Genomic DNA, 24419 nt, shown 5'->3' with positions numbered 1-24419 from the left:
CACGTCGTGTGTCGTGTATTTGCTGTCTTAACATCGAAACAAACCACAACTGTCGACGTCACAATTCACGCACAGTGGCCTGCAGATTCTCCAGACCTGTCGCTACTCGACTTCTTCCTGTGAGGAACTGTAAAGGACAGTGTGTAGCAGAACTTTCTGACAGTACCAGACGACATGCAGCAACGCATTCGACAAGCTTGTGTGTCCATTCATCCAGCAACATGCCGAGCAGTCATACGGTCTTTCGGGGAACGTCTTGGAATATGCATTACTATGAATGGTCACCATTTGGAACATCTTCTGTGACTCTCAAACATAACATCACATTGGAAGTACGTTTTTGTTTCGTTTTGTTGTTGTTATTGATTAGGAGGATGACATTCTGATACATTTTTGAACTCGTCTTAATGTGTGTAATCAATGTAACATAATTAAAGTATGTAGTGCTATTTGAAAAATTGATGACGTCACGTGTATTTTGTACCATAATGTAGTTACATGCACCAAATTTCCACATTCATGTTAGCCCCTCGTTATAACATAACGCTCAAAAACAAAAATTTCAATACGTATCCAAACAAAAAAATTATAATAGGTGCACAAGATAAATGAGACACTCTGTATAAAATACATAGAACTCATGTTCCAATGTTGTATGTTTGTTAAATAGCACTATGAAATATATGAAAATTGATAAAATATATAAAATGTTGTTATACTTATGTATATATAATACAGTTTGACGTAAATTTAATGCAAAATATTACTGACGTTATGGTTGATATTTACGATATTATGACAACGTATATTTGTTTTTTTTTTTTAATGTAATGCGATTTTTTTTTGTTGCAAATTATCTTCTGTGCATAATTGTTTTGTATTGAACTGATGATTCTTGATTCTGTAAAATATACACATGTTTGAATAGATTTAAATAATAATTCAAATTGTAGACATGATAATGATATAATGTTAACAATGTTACGTGTTATACTTCGATAATAATCATTCTTAAAAGGAAAAAAAAATGTTTAAATGTAGTAAAATACGAATTTCACTCAGATATGTGATGTTTTAATAAATTATACACCGTTCCGAAATGAAACCTACCGTTAAAGAGACTAAATAATTTATTCCTTAATTATGACACACACAAACAAATTAGGGGAAAATATTAATCAACTCAACAAGTTTATATCATCATCAGTAAATCTCAACATGTTCCCCTCTAGTAGCACGACACATATCTAATCTGTATTCAGTATCTCCAGACATTGTGTAACATCTGCTGAGTTATAGATCTTAATTATGTCGATAATCCTTTAACTAACACTTTAAGGTTATCCACTCTGGTGGTGTATACACGGTCTTTCACGAATACCAAATGAAAAAAGTCCAATGGTGTAAGATCAGGAAATCGTAGGGGCCATGCAATAGGACCACTACAACCAATCCATCGTTCCGGAAAATCATTGTGTAAAGTTTCAACGACTGGTCCCCAATAATGAGGGGGAGCTCCGTTTTCCTGGAAGGTGCGCCTCTCTGGAATCAGGGGTAGCGCAAAATTTTCAAGCATATCGAAATATACCGCACTATTTTCTGTGTTCTTTATGAAGAAAAAAGGTCCGATCACTTCTGAACTGGTTAATCCACACCAAACATTTAACTTTGGAGAATTACGTTCATGTTCAAAAATAACACGAGGATTCTCAGAACCCCAAATCCTGCAATTGTGGCGATTAACATAGTCACACACGTGAAACGTTGCTGCCACCATGTCGCTGAAAGACTCCATTTTCTAGCAATAGTTTGTGCCACTGAACAATGGTGTGCCTATCAGGAGCTGCACGGCCGTATTTTTCACGAAATTTCCGCTGAACTGTAACCGGAAACTTAAATTCTGCTAACCAATAACAGCACTACACTTTTTCTTGCGGTGTGAATGGAGCCATTTTGGAAAACAATCTATGTATACACAACAATAGGAATAACAGATTCGCCAATTTCACGACATAAAAACTTGAGTTTCTCTACATTTAAGTGCAAACTTGCCATATGTAACTTTTATGAATGTCTACTTAGTTCATTTCTTTATCGGTAGGTTTCATTTCGGACACGGTGTCCGGGACAAAATTTACCAATAAGAAAGTTTAATAACTCACCAAATAATTGATGGATGAAAATGCTGTTTGCGGGAATTGACAAAGGGACTTCCAAAGTTTCGAATGACCACTAATAAACTTCTATGTGTGCACCTCTTGTAGCACGACAGATGTCCAGGCAATATTCAAGTTCTTGCCATGTGTTTCGTAACATCTCTGGAGTGACAGTTGCACAAGCAGTGACAATTCTCCGACGCAGATCCTCCAAATCTGCCACTACAGTCTTGTACACAATGCCTTTTATGTATCCCCCCAAAAAAAGAAGTCCAGTGGGGTTAGGTCTGGGGATCTGGGAGGCCATGCTGTAAGTCCACCTCGACCAATCCATCGCTGAGGAAAGCATTCATTCAAGTGATCTGTAACATGTAATGCAGTGATGTCAATCAGAGCGTATATGCGCTACGAGAACGCTTGCGCTACTGGAGCACGCAGAGCGCGCCAGCTACGAATACGAGCTTCAGTGAGGGGTGTACAATGTACAGTTGGCATTAATCATGCACCCAGCGAAGAGATCGTATAACAAGTTCCAGTTCGAATGAGCACTGCAGTTCCTATGCAAGGAACAGGAAGGAGATAATACAGTGCTTAATATGTGGACAACATACGATTAGTAAGAAAAGCAGCATACAGCGACATTATTCAACATACCATGAACAAACATACAGAGATATCGAGGGGGAAGAACGATTATTACATACATTACAGACTACCGTAAGTGCAAATATCTAGATTATTTACTATGTATAAATTAATTTAGTATTTCTTTATTGAGGGTCCTTACAGGGAGTTATCCCCAATTACAAATACACCAACATAAAGAAATACAAACAACAAATTAAAAACAAATGATTCATAAACATGTGCTGTAAACACAAAGTTTACAAAAGTTCAGTGTATATACTAATGTCATAAACTTCTAATTTCCAAATACGTAAACTAAATTGACAGATGTATAGGGCTACATAACAAAAAAAATCAAGTACAGTTATTAAAGAGGTATTCAATTGAAGACAGTCCTGTAGGCCTAAATAAATAGTGTTCAAATTTAATGTATGGGCTATTCCATCTCAAATCGACCGAAATATAGAGAAAATTGACCTTGCATTTTTTAAATACAATGAAACTTTTTCTGTCCGTTGACAACTGTGATACAATGCTTTGTGCAAAGTTTGAGGCATCAGAACTTAATACTGTTTAAATTTAAAATATTTTAATTTATCGTATTTTCACAAAATTAGCAACTTTAAACTGTTGTGGTTCCGAAACCCTTTCACCCAATGGTCAAAATCATAGTTTATTTTGATGCTGAGAAATTAAAGTTTATATTGACATGTAAACAGTTTTTCTTAGTTTTTATGGAAATGGAGGAATTTAGATTTTTCTTCATTAAGACGCCTTTGCCCACGAAAAAATATTTTTAAATTATATGGTTAGATTCCGTATTGAAAGTACAAATAAACATATTTTTTACTGGTGCACCGTTGAAAAGAAAGTATTGAAAATATCAAATAAAGAAAATAAACAGTACGCGCGTGAACTAACCAGCTGACTGTGAGACGGGACCTAGCAGAGACAAGCAAGGCCAGGAGACAAAACATGCTATGTTTCATCTAATAGCGCATAGCTGGGCTAGCTTTATCACAAGTTTTCATAAACACAGGAGTAAAGTGACGCCCAACGCTCGCTTATCTCCAGTGCGTGCGGTATATACTGCTCCGTTCAAGTCTAGGCGTGTGAAAATAATTCACTTTGTCCGCCCCTGTGTCTTGCTCTTATCTGTGTTTACGGCATCCCACTCCAGCACTTAAGCACGGGAAGGAATCGAACGTCCGTTATGCGCTCTTTCTTTGACATCACTGATGTAATGCATAATGAGGCGGAGCTCCGTCTTGTTGGAAAGCATATCCCTATGGAATTTGAGGACTGGCGTAATTTTGCAGCAATCAAGATACACATTTCCATTGATAGTGTTTTCCACAAAAAAGAACGGTCTACTCACAGTTTCATGTGTAAGTCAGCACCAAACATTAATCTTAGGGCTGTCTCTTTCCAATTCCCTCACTACATGCGGATTTTCTGATCCCCAGTTGCGACAATTATGCCTGTTGACGATCCCACAGATGTGGAAGGTGGACTCATCACTAAACACGATCTTCTGCAGATATCCATTTTCAATATCAATTTTCAACAGCATGTCACTAGCGAAATCATATCGTGCAGGCAAGTCGTTTGGTTTCAACTTTTGAACCAATTGAATCTTGTATGCATGCAGACGTAACCTCTTGTGCAGAACATCGTGGATAGTTGACTTTGGAATTGCAAGTTCCCTGCTGGCACGGCGAACAGACTTACACGGGCTCCGTTGGAATTCTGTCGACTTGCGCTTCTGTCACTTTCTTCCCGCGTGGTGTTTTGTCTACAAGAGAACCGGTCTCAAGAAGCTTTCTATGCCAAGTTGTTATTGTGTGCCTATCTCGTGGTTGCTTCTCAGGCCACTGTTGTCTAAATCTTCTCTCCACTATCTTCTGATACTTGAATTCGGCAAGCCAACAGCAGCATTGAACTTTTTGTTGCACTGTGAACGCCATTTTAATTACAGCTATGTCAACAACAATGACCAAATGTTGCCAACATCACACATAAAACTTAAAATGTCCCTCTTTCATTTGCCGCAAATTTCATTTTTCTATCTCCATTATTACGCGAGTTATTAAACTCTCTTATTGGTAAATTTTGTCCCGGACACGTGTTACATAAGTACATTTTATATACCGAGTGTTTCAGACCGCTCGTATCAGCTTTTTTCTCAAAAACTATATGATACTGGTTGTTCAAAAAAAAAATATGTAACCAAAACCTGTGTAAAGGATCGATTGGTGCTAGTACCATTTCCCGTAAGTAGGGGTACCTGTAGTCAACTTCGAAATTTGAAATGAGAAATGGGTCATTGAAGGTACCATTGGAAACTGATTTTAAAAAGCCACCGGCGTAGCTCAGTCGGCTAAGGCGTTGCCTGACGATCCGGAGTTGCGCTCGGGGACGGGTTCGATTCCCGCTTGGGCTGATTACCTGGTTGGGTTTTTTCCGAGGTTTACCCCAACCACAAGGCAAATGTCAGGTAATATATGGCGAATCCTCGGCCTCATCTCGCCAAATACTATTTCGCTATCACCAATTCCACCGACGCTAAATAACCGAGTAGTTGATACAGCGTCGTTAAATAACCAAGTAAAAAAAACTACTTTTAAAAAGAAACAACTTTTACTGAAACTTTTTTTTTTTTACTTTTATTGTTTACTCGCAAAGCAACAAAAATGGTATCTTCTGAGAAATGCTGTAGGCTATGTTGTTTACGTACGTACGCTCTTCATAGTAAGTGTTCGATATGTACGCCACCCTGTGCTAAACAATGTTCTGATCACCTCCTAACATACGTGGTTGCACTTCAGCACAGCTGAGAGACCCACAGGCTTCTCTAATCATTGTTTGTTTCATGTCTTCTCTAGTTGTTGGACGCACCTGGTAGACCATGCCTTTAATTCTCCCCCACAAGAAGGATGCCCGTGACTCAAGATTGCACCATAATACAGTGTTTAGAATTATGAAAGCCAACAAATTTCATTTATACCATATTCATCTCCATCAAGAACTTGGGGGACATGACTTCCAGACTCATGTTGATTTTTGCAACTGGTTTCTAAACACGGACCGTGATTTCGAGCTCAGAATTCTGTACACTGATGAGGCAACTTTCAAAAGTAATGGTCAGGTGAATCTCTACAATGCCCATTACTGGTCTCCGGTTAATCCACGTAAAGTGGATTACCAGCACGTGTGGAGCCTCAACACATGGCGTGGCCTGCTCGGACACTGAGTCATAGAACCATACTTTTTGAGGATAACTTGAATGGTATAGAACGCACGCTTCCTCCAAACATTATGCACGAGTTGCTTCATGATGTTACCCTTCGCCTTACGCTTCCGTTAATAATGTGGCTTCAGCAGGACGGTTGTATGGCTCACTTTTCACGTAGGGCTCAACGAGTTATTAACCAGTTATTTCTCCTATTGTGAATTAGATGAGAAGTAACTTGGCCATTCCGATCTCCTGACTTCACTCCACTGACTTCTTGTGGGGGAGAATTACAGACATGCAAATCAAGCTTTCAGGTATAACTCCCTGTAAAGTTGATTTGAATAATTTCGAGGGAAAAATTGTTCCGGGGCCGGGCATCGAACCCGGGACCTTTGGTTAAACGTACCAACGCTCTACCAACTGAGCTACCCGGGAACTCTACCAGATACCGATCCAATTTTTCCCTCTATAGCCACATACCTCAAAGTGGGCTGACAACAGTCAAGCAACCAACATTGAGTGCACACTAACTCTGTGTGACTTAAGAATCGGACAAGAGCTTCTTCCAATCTACTTTCATCAAAGTTTAACCAAAGGTCCCGGGTTCGATGTCCGGCCCCGGAACAATTTTTCCCTCGAAATTATTCAATTACAGACATGTTCTACCAGGTGCATCCAACAACTAGAAGAGACATTAAACAAAGAATTAGACAAGCCTGTGGGTTTCTCAGCTGTGCTGAAGTGCTTCGTGGAATCACGGATGTTAGGAGGAGATCAGAACATTGTTTAGAACAAGATGGCGGACATTTTGAGCACTTACTATGAAGAGTGTAGTACATAAACAACATACAGCTTGTCCCAGAAGATACTATTTTTGTTGCTTTGTGGGTAAACAATAAAAGTTAGAAAAAAAAGTTTTCAGTAAAAGTTGTTTTTATTAAGTACTTTCCAATGGTACCTTCAATGACCCATGTTCTCATCTGAAATTTCGAAGTTGACCACAGGTACCTCTACTTCCGGTTTGTTACAGGAAATGGTACTATCATAATCGATCCTTTACATAGGTTTTGGTCATCAAATTTGTCTTATGAATAACCAGTATCACATAGTTTTTGAGAAAAAAGGCTGATACAGGTGGTCTGAAACGCTTGGTATTTTGTCAATTCCCATATATTTAATAGTGCTATTTAACAAACGTACAACATTGTAACAAGCCACCGGCGTGGCTCAGTCGGTTAAGGCGCTTGCCTGCCGGTCTGAAGTTGCGCTTCGGCGCGGGTTCGATCCCCGCTTGGGCTGATTACCTGGTAGGGTTTTTTCCTAGGTTTTCCCCAAACGTAAGGCAAATTTCAGGTAATCTATGGCGAATCCTCGGCCGCATCTCCCCAAATACTATCTCGCTATCACCAATTCCACCGACGCTAAATAATCTCGTAATTGATACAGCGTCGTTAAATAACCAACTAAATAAAACATTGTAACATGAGTTCTATGTATTTTATATATTAAATTACGTACATTATCGGCAAGTTAGTAAATCCATATGCAAATCAGTTAAATTAAACATATATTTTACAACCATATTAGATATTTATTACATATAACTCAAGATTTTAATTAATTATATTGTTATGTCATACATACGGTAAATTCATCACAGTGAATATACTCTATATGAGACTTACGTTTAGATATCGTTAAAACATTTAAGAATCTGATGATGCCGTACAGGAGACAACATTTATACATTTCCTTTAGTAATGTGTATTATCAAATATTAATTTGCAACAAAAAATGATAAATCATATGATTGAGAAACTTTAAATAAATTTTATAATCTTGAACTGATTTATCTGAAAACCAAAATGAATTGTGTGTAGATGAGTGTTCCCATATTTAAAATGAAATGTGAACATTTGAGGGTGCCATTTTAAATTTAAAAGTGTGTGTGTGGGTGAGAATGATGGGCTGAAACCTAATATGTAATAAATATTCGTTTTAAATTCCTCCCTTCTCATAAAATCAACGTATTTTTTCTTTAAATCAGGTTTATTTTTTAATACATATTTCTTATGACTCAAATTTTCAAATGAGAGCATGTACACACCTGTGTGTATAGAGTGAACCGTAATTAATATCAGGAGGTTATTCTTTGAGATATTTCAATATTTTAATTCAATTCAATTCAATTCAATTTTGCTCATTTTTGCTTCCTTTTCGAGATAAAAATTGTTTTATATGAAACATTTCATTGCGTGTTTTGGGAAAGCCATTGATTAATTCCCAATAACCTCAGTCAGTTTAACACGTAAGTGTTCTGCCCATGGCCAGGTATTTCACTGCAAACCCAGCATCTTCCAGTATTTCCTATTTCCTGCCTTCCTCTTAGTCTCCGCATATGATCCACACAATATCTTAATGTCGTCTATCATCTGATATCTTCTTCTGCCCCGAACTCTTCTCCAGTTCACAATTCCTTCCAGTGCATCCTTCAGTAGGCAGTTTTTTCTCAGCCAGTGACCCAACCAATTAAGACAGCATTGTATTATGATAATAAATGATAAAAGAATTTTGGTTTTGAGCTTTAAATGTGCAAACATTTGATCCGAACAAATCTAACTTTTCATTCCGCAAATGAATTTTTCAATGAAAAATGGCAAAAAGTCACAGTAAACATAGGTCTTGAAAGCAAACGTTCCCTAGATAGGCTATGTCATCACTGTGGTTACCAACCGACTACACCTCGTACATTTGCAACCTCATTTCTTACTTGGCAGACTTAATGTTCGTGCCTACCTCCATTTTTCCAACATGAGCTACGCGATCTTTAGGATGATGTATCTACCTCTTTGGGAAAGGTAGCTGTTGTACATGAATGGCAAGTACCGCCTCACTTTCATTTGATCTTTCGAGAGTTCTTACGCACAAGCTTCCACAGCATGTATATCAGCGTGGCTTACGAAATCCATGGTCTCCCAGGTTCCTCGACTTCTGTCCTCTGGACTTTTTGTTTGGGATTATTTGAATTTTTGTGTGTTCCAGTTCTACTGATAACGTTAACGAACTCCGGGAATGCATTGTTAATGGTTGTCAGCGCATCAGAGACAAGCAGGGATTTTCGAAAGTGTACGATAGTTAATGAGGAAACGTGCTAATGCCTGCCTTATCATGATCGGTGACCATATTGAGCACATGTTATAACCAGGCTTCGGCCTAGGAACACAGTATGAGGTTTAGAGTACACAGAGTATAAATGACGTCATGACCAGTGTGGGGTGACTGCAACAGCACAAGTGGGTCCGAAATGTGCATTACCGTTGTGTGTATTGCTGCTTGGCTGCGGTACGTGTAACAGACTTCGGCGTAGGGACACATGATTGAAGGTTACAACTCACGTTAATACTTCAATGTTAGACATTTATTGCCTACACTAGGAATGTACTGTATATATTGCATCTGTACTGGGTGAAATATATTTTGTGCCGTACTATGACGGACTGTTTACATGTTGAGACACGAAGTAACGACGCGCTCCAACTCCCAGTCCACTCGACCAACACAACACTATCGACCGTACGTTCTGAACTTCATGCGTTTCTGTGCCCAGGACCGAAGCCTGGTTATAGCGCTTTCTTCCACTGCATATCGGATGTTATGTTACCCTAGAGCACCAATACTGATGAGACATAATAAAACCCCATAGATTTCGGAAACAACTGCGGCTGGTTTTTGCACCTGTGTTTATTAGGACTTTTTGCATTCTTTCATTGTCTTCTATTGACCCCTGTAGATTGTACCTATAATTATGAAACAACCTGTGTATATATTCACGAGGATTTACCGTCACTTACGGAGCTTATTTCCGACGACATTCTGAGCAAAATAATGTCATATAAACATGTGTCTTATTCTCAATATTTTCAGAGTTACACTAATTTGAAGTTGTTAGTAAAATACCTCTTTTCTCTAGTTCTAAGGCTAAAAGAATGTTAGAAACAGAGAATGAACTATTCAGAAGTATCAGTTCTTTAATTAAGTAGTGTTCTGAAGCTAAAAATGTGTTGTTAATAGCTTTGTTTGGTTTTCAATGTTTAACTAAAAATTATATTATTCTTACGCACTGTACACACTCATCACAAAAATTGTTTCAAATCATATGGTTTTAGGAACTTAATTCTATACAGTTTAATTATGCATCCTAATATACAGTCTTGAAGAATTGTAACAATTTTTGTGATAAATCCCTAAGAAAAATGTAATTTTGTAGTTAAAAATTAAAAAAAAAAAATTTGTACTAGTGTTGTCCAATGTTCGAACATGAGAAAGGATATTAAGGTACTAAAAACTTCGCCCTACTCCATATGCATGCCAACAGTACGTGGAAATGAAGCATGTAAACTAAAATAATCGAATCCATTGAAAACTGGTAAGAAGCCTTACGTTCGGTTCATGTGCCGAGTCCTTGTAGAACTCAATCTACTTTTGCGTTTGTTCAATCTTTCCCCTTCCTTACATATTATTCTCGGTGCCTTTCTTCTTAGTTCCTCCTCTCCCTGCGCCTTTGCGCTTTAGCTGCATAAGAATGATATTCTTATATCTTATCACATATCTTGCGAAGTTACGCATAGTAATGAGTATAGGTAATTTGTCTTGTTATTAATATGATTAAACATTCACATAAATATACGTATAAATAAATCAAATAAAATATATTTAGAAAACGCTCATGTTCAAAGTACCGTCTAGTATGTGCAAAGTTCAAACATGAGAGAGGAAACCAAAACATTGCAAACTTCGTCTTATTCCATATGAAAAAACAAATCGCAAGGTATGTGCTCAAATCCTTAAGCGGTTTAAAATAGTGCCCTGCAATGTTCGAACATGAGAGAGGCAACCAAGACATTACAAACTTTGTCTTATTTTATATGACAAACTAATCGCAAGGTCTATGCTAAAACCTGAAACGATGAGATTGGAGGACAGTGAATATTTTTATAACAAAGTGGAACAAACACGACAGGCCTTCTTCTGCAAAGCGAACATCGACAAATGTCGAGCTTCACCATACTTGATTAACTTGAATCGAACGTCGTGCCTGTAATACCTCCATCATCCGTAAAGTCATACAAATATTGTTACCGAGCAACTGTAATTTATTTGAATATTATGTGAAGAATGTAATTGTAACTATTTTCTTTCGGTAATTGGTATAGTAACTACTGTCATGTATTTTAAAAACATGTACTTACTTATTCTGTCGAATTTTAATCATATTTTTGTAATAAAAATTACCTATCCTTACATCTAAATAAATTTCACAAGATTTGTCCTAAAATCCTTATTCAGCTAAAAGCATAAAGGGTTGAGAGACAAGCGTAGGAGAGGCCAGCGAACTTAAAGGGCGCAGATCATACAAGGGGCAAGACCGAGCGAGCGAGATAGATTCGCTTCTTCAAAGCAGACTTCGATTCTTGTCACTCTCGACAAACTTGTAGGCCTACCGAACATAGGCCCTAGAGCATAAAATGCACGACACTAAGCTGCACGAAGTAACTATGGAATTCACAACACATTTTTAGCTTCAGAAAACTAGCTAATTAAAGAAATGATGCTCCTGAATAGTTAATTCTTTAGGCCTATCTGTAATATTATTTTACCGTTTAAGTTTTAAACCGGTCAAAAGTTTTCGATCAGCTATGAAAATAACTCTATACTTTATTTCAATGTACAAACACATCGAAAAAACTAAATTTCAATTTCAATTTCAATTTTATTTATTTCAAATATACAGAATAAAGAAATATAATTACAAAACAAACAAAGAGAAATACAAATAAAATAATACAAGCAATATAAAAAGAAGATACAGTATATACCAAAAAAATAAATATTTTCTCTCTCTAGCACAGGCCTGCAGAACTGTAGCTCTTGAGAGCGACTGCTTTCCTCCCCTTTCTTACCCCCACCCACCTTTTCTACTTGTGCAGTCACGGCGTTCTAGTTACGCTCGGCTGCATCAATATTCATTCTCGGGGCGGAAGTCGATCATCCCCAATAGAAGTGGAGTGAGGCTGACGTCATAGTTCCCCTATTTTGCGAGTTCTGCAGTCCTGCTCTAGCATTATGATATGATAGAATATTCAAAACGAAATCCCTGTTTAACCACAAATCCATAGTTGTGATAGGTGATCGAAATCTTTTGACCGGTAGTGTAAAGAATAATGTTAGGCCTATTTTACAAACAACTTGAAATTAGTGTAACTCTGCAAATATTTAGATTAGGACACATGTTTTATGGCATTTTTTGCTCAGAATGTCTTTGAAAATAAGCTCCGTAAGTAACGGTAAATAATCATGAATCATCCTGTATATATACAGGATGTTTCAAAAATACGGGGCATAATTTCAGGTATGTATTTCCCACATGTACACAATCAAAATAGTTCATTACAACATGTGTCCGGAAATGCTTTATTTCCGACTTATGGCCTTCACAACATTGAAATTCACCGGAACCATACCTCATGTTTTAGAAGATACTCCACTGATCAATCGTCAACACATTCACTTCTTGCATGATGGCGCTCCTGCACACTTCAGTCGTACGGCTCGCCGGTACTTGGATCGAAGGTTTCCTGATCGACGGATAGGTAGAGGTGGCCCAATTTCTTGGCCTCCACGCTCACCTGATCTGAACCCTCTCGATTTCTACTTGTGAGGCCATTTAAAATCACTGGTTTATTCGTCTCCGGTACCTGATTTGGAATCCCTTCGGAATCGAATTGTAGCATGTTCTGAGGACATAAGCAATACTCCTGGAGTTTGGGATCGTGTTCGCAGGTCAATGAGACATCGATGTGAGGTCTGTATTCAAGCAGGAGGTGGACATTTTGAACATCTTCTGTAACGACAACGACCTGCGGAAAGAAAAACGTTCCAGTGAATTTCAATGTTGTAAAGGCCATAACTCGGAAATGAAGCATTTCCGGACACATGTTGTAATGAACTATTTTGATTGTCTACATGTGGGAAATACATACCAGAAATTATGCCCCGTATTTTTAAACACCCTGTATAATATTATAGGCCCATGTTTGTATAAGATTTTTGGAGATATTTAGATTAAATGATAGGTTTTCAAGTTTAAGAGATAATTAAGTTGGGCAAAATACAATCACATTGAATACCGTTCTTAACGACATGCCCTTTCTTCTCCCTCCCCCCTCTCTCTCTAATATATATATATATATATATATATATATATATATATGCACTGTGAAAATTAGACTTGGTGTTCAAATCTTAGCTTAGCTCTTTTACTGTATTTTGCCCAACATAATTTTCTCTTAATGTCGAAAACCTATAACTTAATCTAAAATCATGAAATCTCAAAAATTTTTATATAAATGTAGTTCTACTACATTTCCCTTAATATACCGTCACTGAAAACAAGTGCAAGATTTTTCGGAAAGGAAGTTTTTCTTGACTTACGACTACTTAACACTTGACAGAAGAAAAGCGAAATCTTGGTATAATAGCGAGGTTTCACTTACAAATTATCATTCTTGTTGCTCATCATCCCTTTCATAGCTGAATGGTCATCCAGCTACGAGATGCTGGCATGGGAGAAGGACAAGTACCAGATCGGGGGAGACTGCCTTGAAGTGAACAACTGCAAACGTGATTGCGCATGAGACTTAAGTAGATCTTAATATCTAATGTCTATGGTATAAAAGTTTTTTTGTCAAAATTAAAAATTCATACAGTGAAATAGAGTGAATGAGCAACTCATGGAATGCAACAAGTATTATGCTAATTTCCTATAGATGTGTTAGTAATACATATACAAAATACATACGTTAGGTAAATATAAACAAATAATGTATGTAGGTACATATTTGTACTTAGTCACCGGCGTGGCTCAGTCGGTTAAGGCGCTTGCCTGCCGGTCTGAAGTTGGTCTCGGGCGCGAGTTCGATCCCCGCTTGGGCTGATTACTTGGTTGGGTTTTTTTCCGAGGTTTTCCCCAACCGTAAGGTGAATACCAGGTAATGTATGTCGAATTCTCGGCCTCATCTCGCCAAATACCATCTTACTATCACCAATCTTATCGACGCTAAATAACCTAGTAGTTGATACAGTGTCGTTAAATAACCAACTAAAATTTAAAAAAAATATTTGTACCGTACTTAGGAATTGGATTATGATAGATACCGTGTTACAGCTATCGAGCTAAAGGGGAAGAGACGTCAGGTCAGATATACAATATATTGAAATGTCGATGTTAACAGACATTGCTGTATTTACGTCGGTCAGTAATGCCATCTAGTTTGTATCCTTACTTACTTACAAATGGCTTTTAAGGAACCCGAAGGCTCATTCCCGCCCTCACATAAGCCCGTCATCGGTCCCTATCCTGTGCAAGATTAATCCAGTCTCTATCATCATAACCCACCTCCCTCAAATTCATTTTAATATTATCCCCGCATCTACGTTTTGGTCTCCCCAAAGGTCTATTTCCCTCCTGTCTCTATATGCATTTCTGGATTCGCCCATACGTGCTACGTGCCCTGCCCATCTTAAACGCCTGGATTTAATGTTGCTAATTATGTCAGGTGAAGAATACAATGCATGCAGTTCTGCGTAGTGTAACTTTCTCCATTCTCCTGTAACTTCATCCCTCTTAGCCCCAAATATTTTCCTAAGAACCTTATTCTCAAACATCCTTAATCTCTGTTTCTCTCTCAAAGTGTAAGTCCAAGTTTCACAAATTTGTACCCTTAACAAATTATAAAATAATTTCTTCCCAAACCTCTATAATAATTTGTCGTCAGAGAACAATTGGTGAATGCATGTGGTATAGCAGTGCCGATTATTCTGGCTATTAATGACCGGCCGTTCCTTGTCATGTGAAATAACAGAGAAGCGATATATAAGGTGAAGTACCCAAATAAGAGACAGGGCCCTAATAAGAGACAGATTGTTAACTTCTCCGGTATAATTTGCCATCTCTCGACAACTATGGTAAATCAATGTTTGTGCTTCTAAGGCATCGTGTTCTTTGTCTAACCTCAGTTGAAAGTAAGCAACGAAGCTGAGAGCAAGCAAACTAATTTTTCATACTTTGAACTTTTTACTGGTTTTTGTTGAGGAAGAGAACAGCAATTAATGTAAGCTAAAACAAATGTATTATTAATTTTATAAAATTGCTGGCAAAATGTTGCATATAATAAGGTAGATTGCTAATAAGGAAGTTAATAATTTATGACCTTGAGTAGCTATTTCATTTTTACTTGCTCTGTTCCCTAATAAGAGATACCTAGGGGTCCTATTAAGAGATAGTGTCTCTTATTTAGAACCTTTATTTGGTATTCTTATGATGCTCACCTTTGAGAGTTTACGAAAAGCGTTAATGCTTCCAGTCGTGTCAGTTTGTCTGCCAGTAACTACATAAGAACCAATGAAAGATTAATTGAACTATTAATTAAAATTAATTACGAATTAGGTAAATAATTAATTACCCATTGTCCTCAATTATTTATTACAAAAATTACTAATTGAAATGATTAAGTTATTATTATTAATGACTAAAATTAATTATTCATTGAGATGACAATAATATCAATAGCTAAAGTCAATTAAAATTGGCCAATCCGATCATATTTACCTTACTTAAAGATCAAAACATAAGTGCTTAATTCGTAAAATATTCTCTATACATTTCTAATAAAAACCTTGTGTAATTATTAAAACTATTAAATTTAATTGTGATTCCTGGTTTCGAAAATTTCGTTGGACCTATGTAAATGTCGCCACTGCAACCAGTGCCAGCGTTTGTGGCACGTGTTCTTGAGTAAAAAGCCAGTCAGTGAGCACTTGTTGCCAGTGTAGCTGAGACATTAGCCAACATGTTTTATGGACTCACCCCACTTGACGTTCGTCGTGCTGCATTTAAGTATGCAGAAAAAAAAATAAAAACACAATTTTTCCATGACATCACGAATGGCTGGAAGATACTGGCTGGAGGGTTTCCTGAAAAGAAATCCTTCTCTTTCAATTCGAAAACCTGAGCCGAATAAAGGGATTTAATAGATTGGAAGTTGGCATATTTTTTGACAACATTGAACGAGTAATGGCAACAAATGATATTCCCTCCACCATGATTTTCATTGCAGCGAAACCAGACTGGAAACAGTTCAGGAACCTGGTAATATTATAGCTCCAAAGAGGATTGGTTCAGTAACAAGCTGGGAAAGAGGCAAAACCATCACAGTTATTTGTGCGATGAGTGCTGCAGGAGGCTATGTTCCTCCTATGATCATATATTGTCAACGTATGAGTCCAGTCCTGCAGAAGGATGGACCACCTGGAACTTTGTATAGTTGCTCAAAGAACGGGTGGACAACTGAAGAACATTTCGTCATGTGGTTGAAACATTTTGTGAAAAATGTAAAGCTAACACTCGAGAGACCTTGTGTTCTTTTTCTGGACAATCATTATTCTCATGCCACCCTGGATGTATACACATAACTTATGCAAACAACATGGGATAATAATGATCTCTATTCCTCCACACACATCTCATCGTCTCCAACCGCTCGATGTGACATTCTTCGGGCCACTGAAGAATGCCTTCAATCAAGATGTGACAAGTTCATGAAGCAAACGAAGTGTGAAGTTATAAGGCCCGATGACATTGCCAACCTTCTCAATAAGGCATATGGGAGAACTACAACTGTCTCCAAAAGTATATCCGGCTTCCAGGGAACAGGGATATGCCCTGTCAATAGGGACATATTTTCAGACGAAGATTTTCTTTTCCTAAACGAAAATGAGAATGCAGAAGCACCAGGTTCCTCCCAGCCCTCTAACCCTGAGGTTGAATGTACAGCTGTCAAAAGAAAAAGTGGCCGCTCTCCTGAAACAAACTTCCCTTCGGTATCTTCGCTACAATTCGGAGACAGGCGATGTTACATGTTGTTGGACCACGTTGCCTGATATCTACAGTTATAATTGAAGTATAATGTGTGTTATTCGATAGCATAATGGTAGCGTTCAGGCCTCTTATTCATGAGGTCCTGCGTTCGACTACAACCTCGTGCTTTTTATGTTCTTTTTTGTTATGTTTTTTAGAGAGACAAACTAGACATAATGGCTCCTTTCTCTTTTATGATTATTTTAGTATTTAACATCAGGTTCATTAATATATTATGCCATGACTCTATCATTATCATTATGACATTGTGGCTGCAAATGGAAAGAAAAAAGATTTTATTCTCAATAAAATATCTTTCGTGGCATAAACATAACAAATTTACTGGCGTCGGCCTTAAAACATTAAAAAAATTAAGCGTTCAAAAAACAAAACAAAAAGCCACAATTCAATATTTAGTCTATCTTCCTCTTATCTCGATCATCTTGCAGTCGAGTGGGCATGGAATTGACTAGTCTTTGCAAATAGCGACTGTTCTTAGACACGATATTCCAGGCATTCTGAACATACACACATAAATGTTCTGTCCATGGGCAGGTCTTACATTGCAAACCCAGCTATCTCCAATCTTTCCTATTTTCTGCCTTCCTCTTAGTCTCCGCATATGATCCACGTATCCTAATGTCGTCTATTATTCTTTTCAACCAGAGACCCAACCAATTCCTTTTTCTCTTTCTAATCAGTTTCAGCATCATTCTTTCTTCACTCACTTTTTCAAACACAATTTTATTTCTTATTCTGTCTGTCCACTTCACACACACCGTTCTTCTCCACATCCACATTTCAAATGCTTCAATTCATTTCTCTTCATTTCGTCGTAATGTCCATGTTCCTTCCCCATACAATGCCACACTCCACACAAAGCACTTCACTAGTCTCTTCCTTAGTTCTTTTTCCAGAGGTCCGCAGAAGATCCTTCTTCTTCTATTAATAGCTTCCTTTGTTCATGTTTGCAGTTTTCTTGGGAAGGATAGGCCTAAATGCGGTAACATCCCGTTGCTTTCCGCACACCACTCTCTCTTTCGCATCTTATTAAATTCCAGGGGGCCCAAGCGTGGAGATGAGGAGAGTGGATTTGACTAATTGGGCCCTCCGGACTTCGCCGAAAGTCACGGCAAGGGTTAAATATTAATTCTATCAGGATGTTTGACCCGGTCAGAGACCGGAAAATCTCAATTAGCCTTTGCCCCCCGCATCCTGGACTAGCTTCTACGAATCATCAGAAAATCTTAGAGTGTGATTGGGCCAATTTTTCCGAAAATGTTTCCACACTTTTGCTCTCGTAGCTCAGCGGACGAACGTCGGAATTTAGATGTCAACATCTCAGGTTCAATTCCTCGTTGCTCTTTTTCATTTTATTGTGGTTCAAGATAGTATAATGTAATAATACAAAAAGAAAAACTAATACCAGTATTATGCAACTGGATTTTTCCAAACCTAATATTAAATTTATGTTATTTATATCGCTAAAGAACGATTACAATATAAATAACTTGAATATTATTTATACAGTATCACTAAAGAACGATAACAGAATATAAATGATAAATATCGGTTTGTTTAATTAATATATTGCGGAAGAACAATAGCAATATAAATAACTTGAATATTATTTAAATCGCTAAAGAACGATAACAATATAAAAAACGTGAATATTATTCATATCGGAATTTCACAGATTTATTACAGATGTATTTAAGAAATTGTACAAGAATAGTAATTAGTAACAGTGTCCTATTTATTCTTCTTGGAGCCAAATTTGTAACTTTTAAAAGTGTGGTTACTATGTTGAAGTGTATGTGTTGTAACGGATGCTTGATTTGTTACGTATGTGAGTCAGTTATGGGATGCTTGATGTCGCAATGTCGTAATTATAGTTTGATTGTGTTTGTGTGACTATTGTGTATTAATTTATTATGTATGGTACGGAAAACTGCATATTTGTGTTATAGAAGTGTTACGTATGTGTGTTGTTAATGTTTTTGTATGTTTCAAATCGATACCTGATATTTGTTTTGCAATCGCAATGCCTAATTTACGGATTGTTATGTTTTGTTTACATCGCGTAAGCTAATTTAATTTTCTTTTCCATTTCTCTTTATGCTTATCTTTTTTGTGTATAAAACTATAGTCCTAACATACATATGTAAAATAGGGCTAACCCCCATTGGAGATACAATAATTATTATTATTCATATCGTTATAATACGATAACAGATTACAAATGATGACCTGAATTTTATTCATATCTCTAAAGAACGATAACAAAATATAATTAACGTGATATCCATAAAGAACGATAACTGGATATAAATGATAATTTGAATATCATTTACATCGCTAAAGAACGATTAAAAAATAAAATGAAAACTTGAAGAAGGCCCGAACCCACGACCTTTGAATCATTAAACAAGCACTCTACCGCTGGTCTACGAGGCGCAGAAATGGAACACTTTCATAGTTCCGGAACTGCTTGTACAAGCACATGCATCGTGTAACATCGCCGCGAACCGAAGTGGACTTTGAAAATATTCGCTGTTCACGAGTGCGGCCACTTTTTTTTTTTTTTTTTTTTTTGACAGCTGTACAGAGAACCAAGCACAAGCACTGCAAGCCATTACTCAAATGGATAAGTCTTCTACAAATTCGGGGACTCCTTCGTCTAGGGGAAAGGAAGTCCCTTTTGAAAAGATTTCTCCTCCTCCTTCAACTTCTACGGCTGTTGCAGGAAGAAAATATGGTGGGAGAAAACAACATTCTGAAATCATCACAGCAACGCCAAATAAGACACGTTTGGAAGAAAAAGATATGAAAAGAAAACAAAAGCAGGAGAAAGAAACTAAAGGAAAAAGCAAGTCCAGTAAACAGAAGAAGTGTCGAAGAAAATTACTTCAAAACGATTCAGAAACATCCTCTGATGAAGATGTAACTGCAGTGTCGCTTTGTGATGATGATAGTGGTAGGCCTATAGATTTGGGTGGAGATTCAAATAGATGCTTGTTTTGCGATGATTATGGAAGAAATGGAGAACTATGGTATCGTTGTACTGTATGTGGAAAGTGCGTAGTGGAAGTGACAGTGCAAAACAATATATTTGTGATTTTTGCCGATAAATATTCCCATTATTCTACATGTTTACTTTTAACGACTATCACCATTTATACTAAATATTCGGGTTTATTAGCCTTGTTCATTTTGTAATTATAATTTTAATAGCAGGACAAATTTGTATTAATATTAAAATTTGGTATTTGAAATATTATGTCAAGAATGTAATTTTGAATTTTTCTTTTTCCTTATATGCTAGATCTGTTAATTAGGCTCAAGTGCAGGTAATTTTTAATAAATAGGTTATAATTTTTCGAGAGAATGCTATTATCTAGGCAAACATAACTTAATAGTATTAGAGTATGCCTATATCATTGCAATTTTGATCAATTTACTATATTTCTGTTCATTTAACTCGTTACAAAGCTGTCTAGAAATATTCAACATTATAATTTAAACATTAATAACTGACTTACAATACTGTAACTATATTCTTTGCAAGTAAAAGCATTAATTTGTATGTCCTAGCTATTTTTGTGACAAATGAAGTAAATTTCAAGTTTCAACACTTAAAATTTACTGTTTACTTTACTGCACCTTAGTGACCGCAATTACCTGCATGTGTTGGGAATGACGGTCAGTGGAATTATTTTGAATATTTGATTGTAGACAAATTCTATAAAATGCTAGTCTCATGTAATTATGTAGATGTATAGTACACAAAGATTGCTGAAAATATACAAATTTCCGCAAAAAATCCGATTTTACCAACAGACGAAAATTACTTTTTATCTTAAGTGGCCGTCATTTCTTGCATCTCCGCCTAAGATGTAGCCAACTTAACGTAATTATTTTAATGCAGTAAGTACCTTAGGCGATGTTGAAACTTAAATTAAAACTGCTAAAACAGTCAACACTACGTACCTGAAAAGGACTTTACCTTTTCTTTCCGGTAGCGGTCCTCTGTTAGCTACATATTCATGTAGATCGCCTTTACAAAGATCTATAAAAATTAATGTTCGATCTGTAGCATCGTAGATGTCCAGGATATTGATGATGTTCTTGTGCTTCACAACTTCGAAGATAGCTATTTCTCGAGGTAATAATTTGTTTATAAATTGATGTGTAGCCTTCTCTCTATTATCTTACAGGCTACTTATTCTGAGTCGTATTTTTTTTTTTTTTGACTGCGTACTTTACTGTAGAAAATGCCCCTTTCCCGATTCTCTTATTAATGATATATCCCTTGTTTTTTAGTTTGTCTATACGTAGCTTCGACGCCAAGTTCCTCTTAGTCTTTTCATTTTCATTTTCAGCCAAAATATTATTCAATGACTACGAACTTGAAAAAAAAGGACTAAATATTGATCTACAACAGTTACTTGTGTACTCTCACGTCGAGTCAATACTGCACTGAAAATGTATTTAACTTTAACCCATATATGCCCAGAATAACTTTTTGTTTTCAAATTTAATAAAATTGAATTCCTGAGTGCATTAGCATTTATGAACGTAGAATTTTCAGAAATTTTTGTTATCGCATTTCCAGTTCCTGAGATATGATGTGTTGCGAAAATGCATTACCGGGCACATAGAGTAGCAATTATTACTCGCATTGTTTTTAATATGATGAATTAATAATTAAATAAGACGACATATTTTGACCTAACCTATTTTATTACCATGCACAGAATGTATTTTACATGATCTGACTTATTATTTCTGAAAATTAAATTCTTGAAAATATTTAACACTGGAAGCAACAAGATGAAAAGTTTTCATTTTATCTCATTATTTCTGAAAAAAAAAATCTTAGAAATATTTAACATTGAAAGCAACAACATGAAAAATTAACATTTTACATCATTAGAGACATTATTTTTGAAAATTAAATTCTTTGCAAGCAACACCTTGAAAAGTTTATATTATTTACATCGTTAGAAACATTATTCCTGAAAATGAAATTCTTGGAAGCATTTATCATGCAAAGCAACGTCACATTTTAGACATCGTTTAGTTGTCCGAGATTTACAAACAGCACACCTTGTTCTCTTTTGCTGAATGACTAATATGGTCCCTTTCATCAAATCGAACACTTGGTGCTACTCTGCTGCTGACAGGAGTCACAGTTAGACTAGGTCTTGACTTCGGTGTTCCATATTGTCTCTTATAGCCCATTGCGATACTTATACGAAATGACAGAAGATCCATGTCTTCCATATGACTGACTCTATAGAGAAGCGATATGTTTCGCACACCGACATCTAACCCCCACAAAAAGAAAGACCACCACCACTTTTTGGGACGTATATTTTTTCGACAGGTACTCACATTTTGATCCATGAGATCAGTTCCACCCATATTTATATTGTAATTTGTGATGGGTGCCGGTTGAGAAATTGCCACATTCTTTTTCTGAGAGCTGGAATATCTTTGTACGTTACTCACTGGCAGTACACTGTCACAGTTTGACACAACAGTCACGACAGAATTGTCATTCCAGCGACATATCAGTAATTTAGAACCTTCATCGTACTTCATATAGGAACCTCTCTGTTTTCTTCATATCAGCCAGATTTGTTAGTAGACACTTCTGTCCCTGTAAGGCCCATACCTATTTCTGTGAATCTATCTACAACGTTCAGTGCATTTCACTATATGAGGAAAATGAAAATTATGCATACAGTAGGCAACACTGTGAGAGAATAAATCCAGTATTGACTAGGATATGATACTTTATTTTGGAAGACATGGACTAAAACAATTTATGCAAAGAAAGGTAATTAGGTTTGGCTATAAAGTTCACTTTCTCACATAAGTTCATCTAGAAAGGGCCTCATCTTAGACAACCTATCGCTCTTGTCAAGTTGTGTGTTGCCATTTAGATGAAGGTTTCTCATTATTTCATCAAATCTATTGCGTCTCATAGCTCTGACTGTTGATTCATTTCTTGTGTTACTGCTCTCTTCCCAGTACAGTATATTCAACGGCTTGGGACTTTAGTATATCCACTTACAAGAAGAATCCCAATGAATGTTTCGAAATCACTTGGGGGGAAAAACTAAATTTATCCCTGCCTTTCTGCACCGCATACACAACACTTTGGTTTACAATATCAAGTACAAAATTTTCATGGAAAAATAATTGAAAAATATCAATTGGCAATAAGTTCTTTTCATATTGGGAGTCGACTCACAATTTTCAATTTCCTCATTTACTTTTCTTTTCAGTTAACAGTAACTTGGTAAATAACTCTTTTTCCCTTTTCTTACAATAGTCCCTTTATCTCCTGACACGCTTTGATATTTCACGTATTTCTGCACCTTCTGGCATCTATTCATTCTGTGCCTGATTTTATGTTATTGTATATTCTTCCATATATTGAGGGACACTATCCTTTCAGCCCCCAGTTGATGACAATTTAGATCATTTATGTTTCCATCGAAGTCCTCGTCAGCACTGTCTTCATTGATATCACTTCTAGCTTCCAGTGAAGATATGAAAACATCTATAAAATCTGCCTGAATTTTTCGTTCTCTTCCATGTCATTATTTCATGTACACTCAGGCCCCTTGAATATAAAACATGAATAGAATAACTATTTTATGCGAAAAGTCGAATTCCATAAGTAAATATAGGGTATAATTATTTCACTAATCTCAGAAAGACAGTTTTGATATGCTATGTGCCCGGTGTTGCAAAAACGCAACACCAACATTCAGGCATACATCACAGAAGTAACGTTTCATGCAATGTCCAGATACTTGTTTATTCCTTTATGACAGTCTGCAGATATTTCAACACTTGTAATAATCACTTTTTTTTTTCTAAAGTATTGCGCCATCAATGAATCAGTTACCAAATGTTTTCAATAAACCAGGTCTACCAACACCAGTATAATAGTTTAATAAGTGCCATAAACTTAATATATACTAAAAATCATATTTCACACACGTTTAATAGCAAAGAAGTAAAATGTTGCTAAAACGCATCACCGGGATAATATGCTTATTTTTAATGTTTTATAAAAATTGTTGCCTAGCAAATTTACGCGCTATTATGAATTCAAGGCTTCAATAGATCACCTCATTTTCAATTAGCCAATCAAATGGCTAGTTGGCTGATAGTGCGCGAAGAGTGCATGCTCATTGGTCCTTTTTTTTTTTTTTTTTTTTTCAAATTGATCAGCGTACATTATAAACATAATCGTCTGAAATAAAAACATTACAAGGGGTATGAACCAACTGTGTACGTATCATGGAATAAAATAAATATGATGAAAGTGTTCATACCGTATATATAAAAGCTGTACTTACACTTGTCACTGCATTATTTTCCTTGAGTCGTATAAAGAATCTCG

General features: G+C 36.5%; 1 protein-coding gene across 1 annotated transcript in view; it reads right to left on the bottom strand.

The window, feature by feature from the left end:
• LOC138697884 (adventurous-gliding motility protein Z-like) overlaps window positions 1-24419 on the bottom strand; it is a 137633-nt gene that overhangs the window by 20778 nt on the left and 92436 nt on the right. The window contains exons 5-6 of the transcript XR_011331627.1: window positions 13572-13690; window positions 12540-12935 (exon numbers count right to left, since the gene is read on the bottom strand). The gene's annotated coding sequence lies outside the window, so the exon portion shown is untranslated. The remainder of the gene's footprint in view (window positions 1-12539; window positions 12936-13571; window positions 13691-24419) is intronic.

Source organism: Periplaneta americana, chromosome 1 (genome assembly GCF_040183065.1).
Source record: "Periplaneta americana isolate PAMFEO1 chromosome 1, P.americana_PAMFEO1_priV1, whole genome shotgun sequence".
Classification (NCBI taxonomy): domain Eukaryota; kingdom Metazoa; phylum Arthropoda; class Insecta; order Blattodea; family Blattidae; genus Periplaneta; species Periplaneta americana.
The sequence above is the reverse complement of the archived record's forward strand: the minus strand, read 5'-3'. Positions and strand labels throughout refer to the sequence as shown.